This window comes from Panthera uncia, chromosome D4 (assembly GCF_023721935.1).
Source record: "Panthera uncia isolate 11264 chromosome D4, Puncia_PCG_1.0, whole genome shotgun sequence".
NCBI classification, from domain to species: domain Eukaryota; kingdom Metazoa; phylum Chordata; class Mammalia; order Carnivora; family Felidae; genus Panthera; species Panthera uncia.
The window spans coordinates 81,029,475-81,041,678 of NC_064807.1; the positions used below are offsets into that span (position 1 = coordinate 81,029,475).

General features: G+C 53.9%; 1 protein-coding gene across 3 annotated transcripts in view; it reads left to right on the forward strand.

The window, feature by feature from the left end:
• The first annotated feature begins 6 nt into the window (after positions 1-6).
• NEK6 (NIMA related kinase 6) overlaps positions 7-12,204 on the forward strand; it is an 86,169-nt gene continuing 73,971 nt past the window's right edge. Inside the window, exons 1-2 of one of the 3 annotated variants that reach the window (XM_049637677.1) lie at positions 15-30; positions 4,250-4,388. The gene's annotated coding sequence lies outside the window, so the exon portion shown is untranslated. Of the gene's footprint in view, positions 31-2,924; positions 4,389-12,204 lie in introns of those variants that run through there. The other 2 variants (XM_049637661.1, XM_049637652.1) reach the window with 2 other exon arrangements.

The following is a 12,204-nucleotide window of genomic DNA, read 5'->3' on the forward strand; positions in this document are numbered from 1 at the left end:
CCCGCCCGCAGCCGAGCCGCCCGCGCGCCGGTGAGTGGCCTGGGGCCGGGGCCCGGCGGGATCGGGCCGGGGAAGGGGCGGGGGCCGGGCGGCGGGGCAGTCACCCGCAGCCGGGCCGAGGGGGGTGCGCGTGCTCGCGCGCGCGGCCGCGACTCGGCGGGGGACGGCGGGCGGGGGTGTACGCGGGAGGCCGGGACGCGAGTGTACGCGAGAGCCCGAGTATGTCGGCGGCCGTGCGTCCGAGCGTGCGTGGGCGGCGTGTGTCCGTCTGCCCCTCGGGGTGTGCGCCCGAGTGTGCGCGTGCACGGCGGAGGGTCTGGGTGGTGGGGTTTGCGGTGAAGGAGTGCGGGGGACGCGCGCGTGGCTCCCTTTTGGACGTTTATTGTTTACTGTTTGCCAAGGAGTGTGCCAAGCGCTTCACGTGGGATCCCATTTTTGTGAAGGAGTTGTGTGGGTTCGGGGAGTACGTGCGCGCACGTGTGTGAGCGTTCACAAGTGGTTTCTGTGTGCATTTGTGAGCCTTTGAGGACTAAAGTGTACAGACGTGCGTGTGGATGTGTACTTGTGTCCGGGAGTGTGGGAGTGTGTTTATTATGGAGGCCGAGGGCCCCCCTTGGCACCCACACGGCGTTTTGCATGATGCGTCAGCCCCTGGCCCCGATGCCAGGGAGCCCATGGGGAGAAGTAGGCCAGGGGTGGGCACCTGGTGGGTGCTGGGCCTTGTGTGGTGAATGAGGGCCAGCGGTCAGACCGGTGGAGCCAGGCTGGGCCTGGCAGAGAGGGAAGCCTCAGAGCCAGGCGTTGGTGGGGCCCGCTGGCGGGACCCTGCATGGGGTCCCCCGGGTGCCCAGGCTGGGCTGGCGCTATGGTGGGTCTGGCAGAGCCACTTGGCCTGGTGTCGGAGGACTTGTGTTCACTTCTTCCTAAATACTCTTTCTGGGTCTCCTGGCTTTGTTCTCGCCCCTCTCCGGCCCTGGCAGATTTTAACCTTTCCCCTGTGCCTGGGGGGCCTGACCCTGGGGAGACTAGGGGTCCCAGGATACTAGCCTGTGTATCCGGGGGTCTCTCTGTCTCTGCTTACTCTGCTAAGTAGATGAATACTCGTCCAGTTGATCCATTTGTTGAGCCTGGGCTCCAAGCGTGAGTCCCCAAGACAGTAAGGAACAGCACAGCACGCTTGGGATGCTGGTTTCCAAGGTCTGTCCTGCAGCTTTGAGGGACGGTTTTTTGGGGGGGCTTTAGAAATGTTGAACATCTCTGCAGTTGAAGGTCTCAACTGCTTCAAGGCCAACTTTAGAAACTCCGGAGCGCCCTAGTTCCCCTGCGTTTTCAGAACTCAGCTTGCCTCTCTGAGGGGAAAATGTCGTGCGCAGGCAAATCTTGGAGGCACATTTAAAAATCCGTAGTGTTAATGGAAGAAGAATTTCATTGAAAGGGATGTAGAGCCGGCTGGAAGCGCCCGTTCCCCAAGCAGCAGCTTACAGAGTGAACTTTGGACGTCTCTTTTAGCAAACAAAACCTGGAAGGAAACAAAAAGACCCACATTCTTTTTCTTTTTTGTCCTAAAAAAAAGACCCCAAAAACGAAGAAAACACCTTCTGGGTTTGCTGGAAATGCTGCCTCTCCTTCTCCCCTCAAGGCCAGGCCCTGCCTCCATCCCCCACCCCCAAATAAAATATGCCTGTGGGGAGCTGCAGATGAGTCACTCCCTGGCAGAGAGCCCCGCGGGCAAACATTTGGGAAGGTTCTTGCCTAACTTCCCAGAAGAAAAGGCCCAGGATTTAAAATGGTCCCTGTGGTTTGTCAGCCACCGCCGTCCCAGTCTACTTCGGAAATGACTAAAAAGTAGTTTCTGTCCTCACAAAACAAAGTCTCAGACTGAAGCGGTGGCCCAGGTTGGTCTGGGCTTGGGGTTTCAAGAGGGTTTGAAGAATCAAAGCTCCTGGTTTTGCCCGGTGGCGTTTCCCGTGGCTCCGAGCAAGGAGGGGGCAGGGAAGGGGGAAAGGAAGCCAAGCTCATGGAGCCCCTACGGTGCCCTGATCACAGTTGTGCCACAGAGAGGTCGAGGCTGTGTCCTGGGACTGCTGAAAGGAGGTGGAGGCAGGATCCTGTCACCTGCCTGACTTCAGGCCTGTCCTCTGAAGGTGCCGCACAGGGTGCTCGGTGTTTTCACACGTCTATTCATTTAACCTTCACGAGGATGTAGGGGGTTATTATCTCCATTTTACAGATGAGGTAACTGAGGCTCAAAGAGATGAAACGACGTGCATAATTTTCTGTAGGTAGCGCTGCAATTAGGGGCCACCATTTATTGAGGGTCTCCTGTGTGCCAGGCACGATGCTGAAAGCTTTAGGCTTATTTCCCTCAATCCACTCAGCAACACTATGAGATGGGAACTATCTGAATGCTTAAAACTTTTTTTTTTTTTTTCAGAGAGAGAGAGAGAGAGAGAGAGAACACACATTTGTGCAGGGGAGGGGCAGAGGGAGAGACATAGAGAATCTTAGGCGGGCTCCACGCTCAGCATGCAGCCTGACAACACAAGGCTCAATCCCACGACCCTGGGATCATGACCTAAGCTGAAATCAAGAGTTGGACCCACAATCGACGGAGCCACCCAGGCACCCTTAGATGGGAACTATCTTGATGCCCATTTTACAGGAAACTGGGGACACAGATTAAATAATGTGCCGAGAGGGGCGCCTGGGTGGCGCAGTCGGTTAAGCGTCCGACTTCAGCCGGGTCACGATCTCGCGGTCCGTGAGTTCGAGCCCCGCGTCGGGCTCTGGGCCGATGGCTCGGAGCCTGGAGCCTGTTTCCGATTCTGTGTCTCCCTCTCTCTCTGCCCCTCCCCCGTTCATGCTCTGTCGCTCTCTGTCCCAAAAATAAATAAAAAATGTTGAAAAAAAAAATTTTTTTAAATAACGTGCCGAGGATCGTGGACTGCCACGCGGTTGACCCTGGAGTTGAATTCAGGCTGGTCTGGGCAGAGCCAGCAGTCTTCCCACTGGACCTGGAAAGTAATGGTCACTGTCTTCCAGGTTCCTTCAGGGCTGGGTTTGTCGGCCGGCTCCAGCCTTCCGGGACAGGGCTTCCTGAAGGTGCTGCCCTCCTTCCTTGTCCACTCTTGCCCTTCTGCTGTGGATGACCCACGCCCAGGGCCAGGACTGTCAGAGAGAAAGGTCTACAGTTCACATTTTTTTCTTTGCTCATGAAGTGCCAAAGATTGGTTTCAGAAGGGAAGTGTCAAAACAATTGTCGAAAAGAGAAGAATATTCCCTTCCTCTTCTCGGGTCAGACCAAGCAAGGGAGTTAACGGGTGGGGAGTGGAGGACCCTGGTGAGTCATCTGAGATTAAACATGGGTTGGCATCTCTGGGCCTGTGTGGGGAGGGAGCAAGCTGGGGCACTGCCCTCAGGCAGAGCCCAGTGCTGGACCCCCAGTGATGGCGCGTTACCCCCAGGGCCCCGACTCCCAATGCTGAATACCTGACACCAGGATCATTTCCATGTAGGCTGCTTGTCACTTGCCATTTTAGCCCCGTGCCTGTCTCTCTTCCTTGTTCGTTTTCCTTTTTATCACGGTTTATACTATGCTGTTCTTGAAAGGAATGTTGTGCGTGCGGACCTGTGCCGCTTGGGGTGTGTGGGGCCCCTGCAAGTGTCCTTTGATGTTGGGAAGGAAAAGGCATTCCTCTCCCTTCTGAGCGTGTTCTGCACATTGATGAACATTTGCAAATTGCTTTGAGATGCGTTAATTTAAGGTGTGAAATAATAGATCTTGTGCGAAGGCTCAGCCACATTTCTGGCATTGATGGATTTCTCTCCCGTCTGGCCTGCGATTTGGGGAGGTAAAAATAGTCCTTGTTCCTACATTTTTATCTTTATTTATTTATTTATTTAGTTTTGCTGATGTCATTCTTAGGAAGTGGTGTGCACATACCACGGGCCTTTCTTTTGGCCATCACTTCGGATGGTTGCCAGAATGCTGATGACCAGAATGTGGAGCTTTGGGGAGCAAGGCTGCTCCTGGCATGTGTGTGGGGCGTCATCTGGGGTGGTCTGAGCACCTCCCGGGGGGTCTGTGAAATGGCTTCGAAATGAGTGGGTGGTAGATGATGACCAGGATTGGCCAAAGATCTTCAGTGGCTTTTTGGTATGTGACCATCTTCTAATGTCTGACTTTTGGGTAGTGACAAGATGGCCTTTGGAGAAAAGGTTTTATGTTTTATGTTTATTTTTTTTTTAGACTTGTATTTTTTTAAGTTAAGCTGTATGCCCATTGTGGAGCTTGAACTCACGACCCCGAGATCAAGAGTCAGACGTTCTACCGACTGAGCCAGCCATGTGCCCCGAAAATATTTTTATTTTAAAAAGAAAAAAATCAGGTCAGTGGCTTCACCCATTCTTGTCTGAGTTGGGTGACATACTCACAGTCTCTTCGTTTGGCCCAGACTGAATTAAACCAACAGCCTTCTCAGACTCAGCTTCCAGACAGGAGCGGACATTGGGGCAAATCAGTTGGTGGTGTAATTTCCTGTGACGTTCAATTTGGGAACTTGAACGTGGAGTGTGATCTAGCAGTTTGACATCTGTCCTTCCAACGGACTTGCTTGTGTGGAAACAGACCCACACATACAGCCTCTGCTGTGTTGTCTCCAATTCTGGATTTTTCCACAGACGACTGCTCGGGTGGTCTGGTGGCAAAGGCCCGGTCTTCTGGCTGGGCCTCTTGGCATCCACCAGCAGGATCGCCGCACCCCAAACCCAACTGGTTGCTTTGGCTGGATTCTGGGGGACGGACGAGCGAGGGGCCAGCCGAATTGAAAGGTGGTGCAGTTGGGATCTGAAATGCATTCAGTTCCAGCCGCCTTGATCCGCATGGAGCCGATCTTTCTTTCTCTTAGACATCTGTGTGATGGTGACCTCATAGAAGAGAAAAAGGGGCTTTATGTAGGAATTCCATAGAGTGTGAAGGAATTTCTGCAGGGGAAGGGGGAGGGAAGCTGCCATTGAGAGCCTGCGGTTCTGCATTTCCTCGAGTTGTTGAAGCCCCACACTTCAAAATTAGGCTGGGGGTGGGGCAGTGCTTGACCTTGACAAACGGAGCTGGCGCCTTAGAGGAGAGCTCCCCAAAGCCCCCAAGTTGTAGTTGAGGATATGGGGTTGGCCCCTCAGAGCCCTTGTCACTGCAGGTGAGTGGCAGACTTGGAATTTGTCTACCACCCCTCTCCCCGAGGGCTGCCCTGCCTTGTTCCTTCTTGTCCCCAAAGTCTTTGAAACTGGGAGTTGTCAGGAAGAGACGTGCAAAGGGGTACCTGTTGCCTTGCAAATGACCTTCAGCTCTGGTGAGTCCAGAGCAGTCCAGAGAAGAACCACACGCCCATTTTACAGAATGAAGACTGGGGCCCAAGGAGGGGAAGGCACTAACCCACGATCACATTAAGGACCTGAGCTTTGGCACCAAATGGAGCGAGGTGGGAGTCCCAGAGCAAGCCATTCACCTCCCGGAGCCTCAGTTTCCCCCACTGGGGAACAGAGACAATATCAGGACCTCATGAGATTTGAGGGAAGAACTATAGGAAACAATGGATATAAACCCCTCAGCACATGGGTGGCACCCCGGAAGTGCTACCCCGAGATTTTATGGGAGGTGAGGAAACTAGTTGTTTCCTAGGGTCACCGGGCCGGGGTCACTGGGCCAGGAAGGTTGTTTCTCTGTCCGGAGCATTTTCAGCGCCCCTGCCTACCGAGGCCCTAAATGAGGCTGAAAGCGGTGTCAGGGGCCGCTGAAGCACTTCCCCGTGATCATGACCCTCAAAATAGACCGGGAAGAGACGCGCGGTTTGGACCGAGGCGGGCTTTAAGTCCGGGTGCTCTGGGCGGCCCAGGAAAACGTGTAGAAGTCAGTGTCTTGTGCTGCCCTCCGCCCGCCCCCCCCCCCCCCCAACGAGGCTCGGAAAGGGAGCCTTATAAGGTTTTGACGCGTCCTCTTGGAGTCGGAGGGTCTCGGGAGGCCCCGAGAGCTGCGTCAGCCACAGTGTGTTATTAAGCAAGGCAGATGTTTTGTTAATTATTTACACAGCGTTGGGCCCCATCAGAGGTCTGTGCTGACAGAAGCGGCTGTCACAGCCCCGGGCCCGGGGGCAGGGAGCCCTCACGGAGGGTCCGCACAGCGAGGCCCGGCCCCGGGTGGGGGCGGGGAGAGGCCGTGCGTGTTTGGCGCTCCCTCCTAAGCCATTTGGGGTTCTGTCGGGCTGGCTTGTCCCTAAGGGGGGGGGGGTCCTTGTCCCACGGAAGTGGCCGCCCCTCCTGAGGCAGCTTCGATGGGCCGCAAACGCTCTTCACACCTGAGACCCTGCCGTGCTGTGTGTGGTGAGGGGAGAGCCTCAGCGGGCTCCGGAGCCACCTTGGAATATTGCACCTCTACTCCCTCGTCGGGAAAATGGGCCAGTAGCACCAGGCTTGAGGCCCTTGATTCTTGGACACTGTTTGGCAGGGAGGAGGGTGAGGGGGGGACTTGCCTTAGAAATCCAACTTTAGGGCGCCTGGGTGGCTCAGTCGGTTAAACGACCCCCTCTTGATTTTGGTTCAGGTCACCGTCTCGCGGTTTGTGATTTCGAGCCCTGCGTGGGGCTCTGCGCTGACAGTGCTGAGCCTGCTTGGGATTCTGTTTTCAGCTCTCTCTGCCCCGCCTCCCTCTCAAAAAATGAATAAATAAACATTAAAAAAAAAAAAAGAGGGACGCCTGGGTGACTCCATCCGTTAAGCGTCTGACCTCAGCTCAGGTCAGGATCTCGAGGTTCCTGAGTTCGAGCCCCTCGTCGGGCTCTGTGCTGACAGCTCAGAGCCTGGAGCCCGCTTCGGATTCTGTGTCTCCCTCTCTCTCTCTGCCCCTCCTCTGCTCACGCTCTGCCTCTGTCTCTCAAAAATGAATAAACTTCCAAAAACAGTTAAAAAAAGAAAAAGAAATCCAACGTTAGAACCAGAATTGTGAAAAGAAAGGGGTCTGGGATCAGAGCCTTCCCTGAAGGGTCACCAAGGGAGAGGGACTCTAGCTGGGGGGGAGGGGGGGTTGTCGTGCAGGGCAGACCTGTCTTCCCACAGCACTAATCCCGTTACCCGTTTTACATAAGGAGGCTTTGCACAGGAGTCATTTTAAGAAAAGATTCTCGGGGCGCCTGGGTGGCTCAGTCGGTTAAGCGTCCGACTTCGGCTCAGGTCATGATCTCACGGTCCGTGAGTTCAAGCCCCGCATCGGGCTCTGTGCTGACAGCTCAGAGCCTGGAGCCTGCTTCAGATTCTCTGTCTCCCTCTCTCTGACCCTCCCCTGTTCGTGCTCTGTCTCTCTCTGTCTCAAAAATAAATAAACGTTAAAAAAAAAAAAAGAAAGAAAAGATTCTCATATGAAACATCCATAATCTATAAGTCCATGTGGGGACAGAAAGCAGATTGGTGGTTACCAGGGGCTGAGGGAGGGGAGCATGGGGAACTACCACTTAATGGGTACAGGGTTTCCTTTTGCGTGATGACAGTGTTTCCGAACCAGAGAGAGGTGGTGGTTGCATAACACTGTGAATGTGCTAAACGCCACCGAATTGGTCACTTCAGAACGGTCAACTTTATGTTACGTGCAAAAAATGTTCACAAGGTTCCGATGCTTAAAAATAAAAGCATGAAAGCCTCTCATTTTACAAATGGGGAGACTGAGGCCCCGAGAGACTGTGACCAGTTTCCAAGGTCATGGATGCTGTCCTGCTTCTCAGGCCAAGGCTCTGGTCATGGTGCTTGAGCCTGGGCTGTGGGCGAGGAGTCCAATGCAGAAACACAGACCCGTTCACGGTCGTGCGGGTGGAGTGGACTCTGGTTAACCAGACCCGCCTATGCCGGCTGGTATGCGGCCGTCCGTTCACTCATTGATTCGAGTAATACATCCCAATGTCTGGGTCAGGCCTTATTCTGGGAGCTGGGTCCCAGAGACCCTCTCAGGGCCCCACCCCACAGCCTCTAACAACCTGGTAGGGACAGGGGTTGTGTCACGAGCTCCTCTGGGTGCTGGTGAACATCTGCAGTAGGCATCTTTCCGGGGCTCGTTCTCTGGGGAAGCAGGAACCCTTTCCAGGAGGGAGGACATCCGAGCCAGCCTTGAGGGAAACGCGAGGTTTGCCTGGAGGTCTCAGAGGGCTGGGGTGAAGGGCAGGTAGACCACAGGGTGAGTGGGTGGGTGGGCTGTGGGATGGGGTCGTGGGCTGTGGGCAGACCCCCAGCAGTGTGAAATCAGAGACCTCTGCCACTTCCCCAGCTCTTGACCTCTTCCATAGACCTGGCACCTACTGTATGCGTCATTCCATTCTAACCCTTTACATGGATTTTTTTTAAACGTTTATTTTATTTTTGAGAGGCAGAGCAAGAGAGAGCATGAGCATGGGAGGGGTAGAGAGAGAGAGAGAGGGAGACACAGAATCTGAAGCAGGCTCCAGGCTCTGAGCTGTCAACACAGAGCCCAACGTGGGGCTCGAACCCACGGATCACGAGACTGTGACCTGAGCCGAAGTCAGACGCTTAACTGACTGAGCCACCCAGGCGCCCCATCCCTTACGAGGATTAACTCATTTGGTCCTCCCAGTAGTTCTCTGATGTAGATGTCATTATGCCCACTGTGTGGACGAAGAAACAGACACTGAGAATCCAGGATATATGTGGTTAGTTGATTACTATCAGCATGTGTGCTGGATGGAAGCCGGCCGCATCGGGGTCTGGTCTGCAGAGTCAGAGGGCAGAGGCTGCCATCTGGAAGTGCCTGTCATGTGGGCTGTGAGTTGGTGGCCAGGTCCAGGGCCTGGGAGAGGGCCTCCTAGGCAGCTGGAAGGAACAGCACGTGGCAAGAAGCAAATGGTGGGAAAAGACACTGCTGCGGCCTGCGGGACCTTAGCGGGGGGGCGGGGGGGGCGCACTTTATTGGAAGGGCAGTGGGGCTCTGCTCCCTCTGCAGCCTCGCTGCTCAGCAGTGTTTCTTTTGCTTGCTACGCTCCAGCCATGTGGCCTCCTTAAACCTTTCCTCAGACGGGTCAAGCAGATACTGCCCTCTGTCCCCTCTTCCTGAAATCCTCCCGCTCCCCCCCCCACCCCGCCCCAGTGTTCCCCTGACTTGCTCCTAGCCTTCATTGAGGACACCACAAAAGTCGCTTCTCCAAAGTGACCCTGTTATCCCCATCCTGTCAAAATGAGTCCCTCACTCCTTTACTCCTCTTTCCCTGACCTGGCCTTATTTTTCTTCGGGACCCCTACCCCTTCCTGATTTCCTGTGTTTGTTGTTTCCCTCCCAGACCGGAACGTAAGCTCCGTGAGGGTAAGACTTGACCTGCGAACCACCACTGTATCCCCCGTGCCCAGCACTAGGCCTGGCACGTAGTCGGTGCTCAATGGATATTTACTGAATGAATGGAAAGTTTCAAGTGGGCAAGTGGCAGGATCCTTGAAGAGTGTCTGTGTGGAGTTGCTAAACCTGTTAGCAAACTTTGCTTCTCCCAGTGGACAGACAAGGGCTGAGTTGTGTCCAACTGACCCTTCTCTGTTCAGAAAAGGTTTCTTAGAGAAAGGCTCAAATTATTCCAAGGGAGAAACCTACACTTATAGAGGGCTTGTACCTCCCAGAGTTATTGGGGTCTTTTTCTTTGCTCCTTCTCTGCAGGGGCCATTCTTGATGCCCGTATGGGAACAGCTTTGGGTTGGACTGAGTGGGTGCATGTCTTAAAGCTACATTTTTTATCAGGCATACTTCTTTTTCTCAGAGCACATATCTTTTGGGGTTCGCTTAGGGAAAGGGAGGTGTTTAACCTTCCCAAGCCACCTCTGGGCACAGACACTGCTGTGCAGCAAATGAGCAGAGCCCACAGTTCACCCAGCCCAGAAAACGGGGGGTTGGGAGTTGAAAGAGGAAGTGATTCCCTAGCTGGTGTGGCCTTGGCAGGCCACCAGGGTGGGTGCCCAGATTGCGGGACCACCGGGGACCACATGGCGACATACAGGGAGCTGGGGGAGAGGGAGCCCACCCGTACGTTTGGCGGGTCCGGCCGAGTCCAGCCGGATTTAGTTACACTAGCATCTCGAGTGCAGACTTGGTGTGCCTGACTCAGTGTGTATGCATTTCCTTCGTTCATCTCCCCCAGGAATTTTGGTGGCCTTTTGTGTTTGTTTTAAATGCCAGCCTCCTCAGCTAACCCAAGAGGAAATGAAGACTGGATTTTTCTCTGTGGAGAGGCTGGGGACAAGGGTGAGGGCTGCCCACTCTTAATGGTGACAGCACAGCATCTGGGAACTAATGCACAGAAAATACTTGTACTTCAAGCTAACAACTTTGGTTTGCACATGCTTTTGTGGCATCCCAGGCCTTCAGATATCACCCATCTAGAGCTTAGGCACATGATGAGCACAGTTTCCAAACTCTCAAAAGGGCAGTGGTCTGTACAAGCATTTTAGTGACATTTGGGGACAAGAGAGGCAGTGTGGAAGATGCTCTTTGGTCGCTAGTATGTAAGAAGTTCATGGATGCTTGAACCTGCTTACGGGGCGGCATCTTTGAAATTGCACAGTGCTGAAAATTCTAGGACATATGGTCACTGTGATGTGCTAATGTTAGCAATCGAGATATTTAATTACCCAGAAAAAAACCCTTTGCCTATCCACTACGGGTTACTGGAGAGCCTTTATTTCTCAGGAGGAAGGTCTCACACTGTGTAATCCGGACCAGCAGACAGGGAGTCATTATCCCTCATTAATTTATTAGCTAATTAAGTGATTTATCTGGTCATGCGTTATTCTTTCCATTGCTGTTCATTGGCAACATTTGCCGGGTGCCACTCTGTGCCTGGACTGGTGCTGGGCACTGGGGACAGAATGAAACAGAAGAGCAAATGTTACCGAATCCCCGCTGGGTGCCAGCCCACTGGGTGGTGGTGTGGGCTACAGGTGAATTCATTTCCCTGTGGTCGTTTACTGAGCACCTACTATGCACAGACCCATAGAGATGCCGAATGAAAATGATCCAGTGCCTTGTGGTTTGAACTCTCACTGCATTTTGATGGGGTCTTTTGGTCCTGGCCCCCCGCTTCCTGTGGCAAATCCAGCCAGCCACCGTTCACAGGCCCTGGAATGAACCAGAAACAATCCAGATGCCCCAGGAACCGACGTGAGAACAAGGCATCTCCTTCACACGTTGCGTCTCAGTTCCGCATCTTGCCGCCACCCAGCATTTTGAGACAGAATGTGAGATCTCGTGGTTGGCTAAATACATAAATATTTTATGTCTCGATATTCTGAAAACGAAGCCCAAATGTGCAGAACTGCAGCACATCAGTGCTATAGATCATATGTTATAATAATCTGATGACATGTTGTTTAAATATTTATGGACTGATGCGCCGTGACATGGGGGGAGAGTGTAGTCTTGGAGCAGAGTCGGGGCAGATGCTGGAAAGGAGGGAGCGGATTCACGCGATCCTGGGAAGCACCACGCGACGCTCAGGGTTTTGATTTGATGTTTTCGGGTTTCGTGACAATAGCAGTGGCTGACATTTATTGAGCACTTGCTGTGAGCCATACCCTTCACCGATGTCATTTCATTTGATCCTCAGAGCAACCCCACGAGGATGAGGCTCTTGATAATCCCACGTGACCTAGGGGACACCGAGGCCCGGGCAGGTCAGATCTGCCCTAGACTCCACAGCTGGAGGGGCCCAGGATCAAACCCAGGCTGGCTGCAGTCTGAGCTCATAGTCACTGTGTCTTCTGCTCTGCCCGTGACCAGTCCTGTTGGAAAAGCTGCCACTGCCACCTGGTACCGACTGGACTTTCTGAATCACAGAAAGAAAGATGACGTCTGTGACATGTTGGGCAGGAGTAGAAACCCTGGGAACAAATGTCTAGCCCAGCAGGGGCGACTGTGTGCCAGGAGAGCCACCAGGCCACACACCTGGCACGAGGCAGGGACGCAGGAAGTGGCAGTTCTGCCCCTCTGCCATGCTTTTCTCTGTTGGTTTTGTGGTCATTCAGGAGGGGGCTGTCTGCAGACCGTCCTGGGCCCCAGCCTTTACCTGAGCCTTACCCTGTCCCTGCAGTGCGACGCGGGGGTGCTAGACACAGTAGCCCCTGGGTCTCCCGACAGCCCTGCGAGGTAAGCCCTGGGTCACCACCCTACAGATGAGG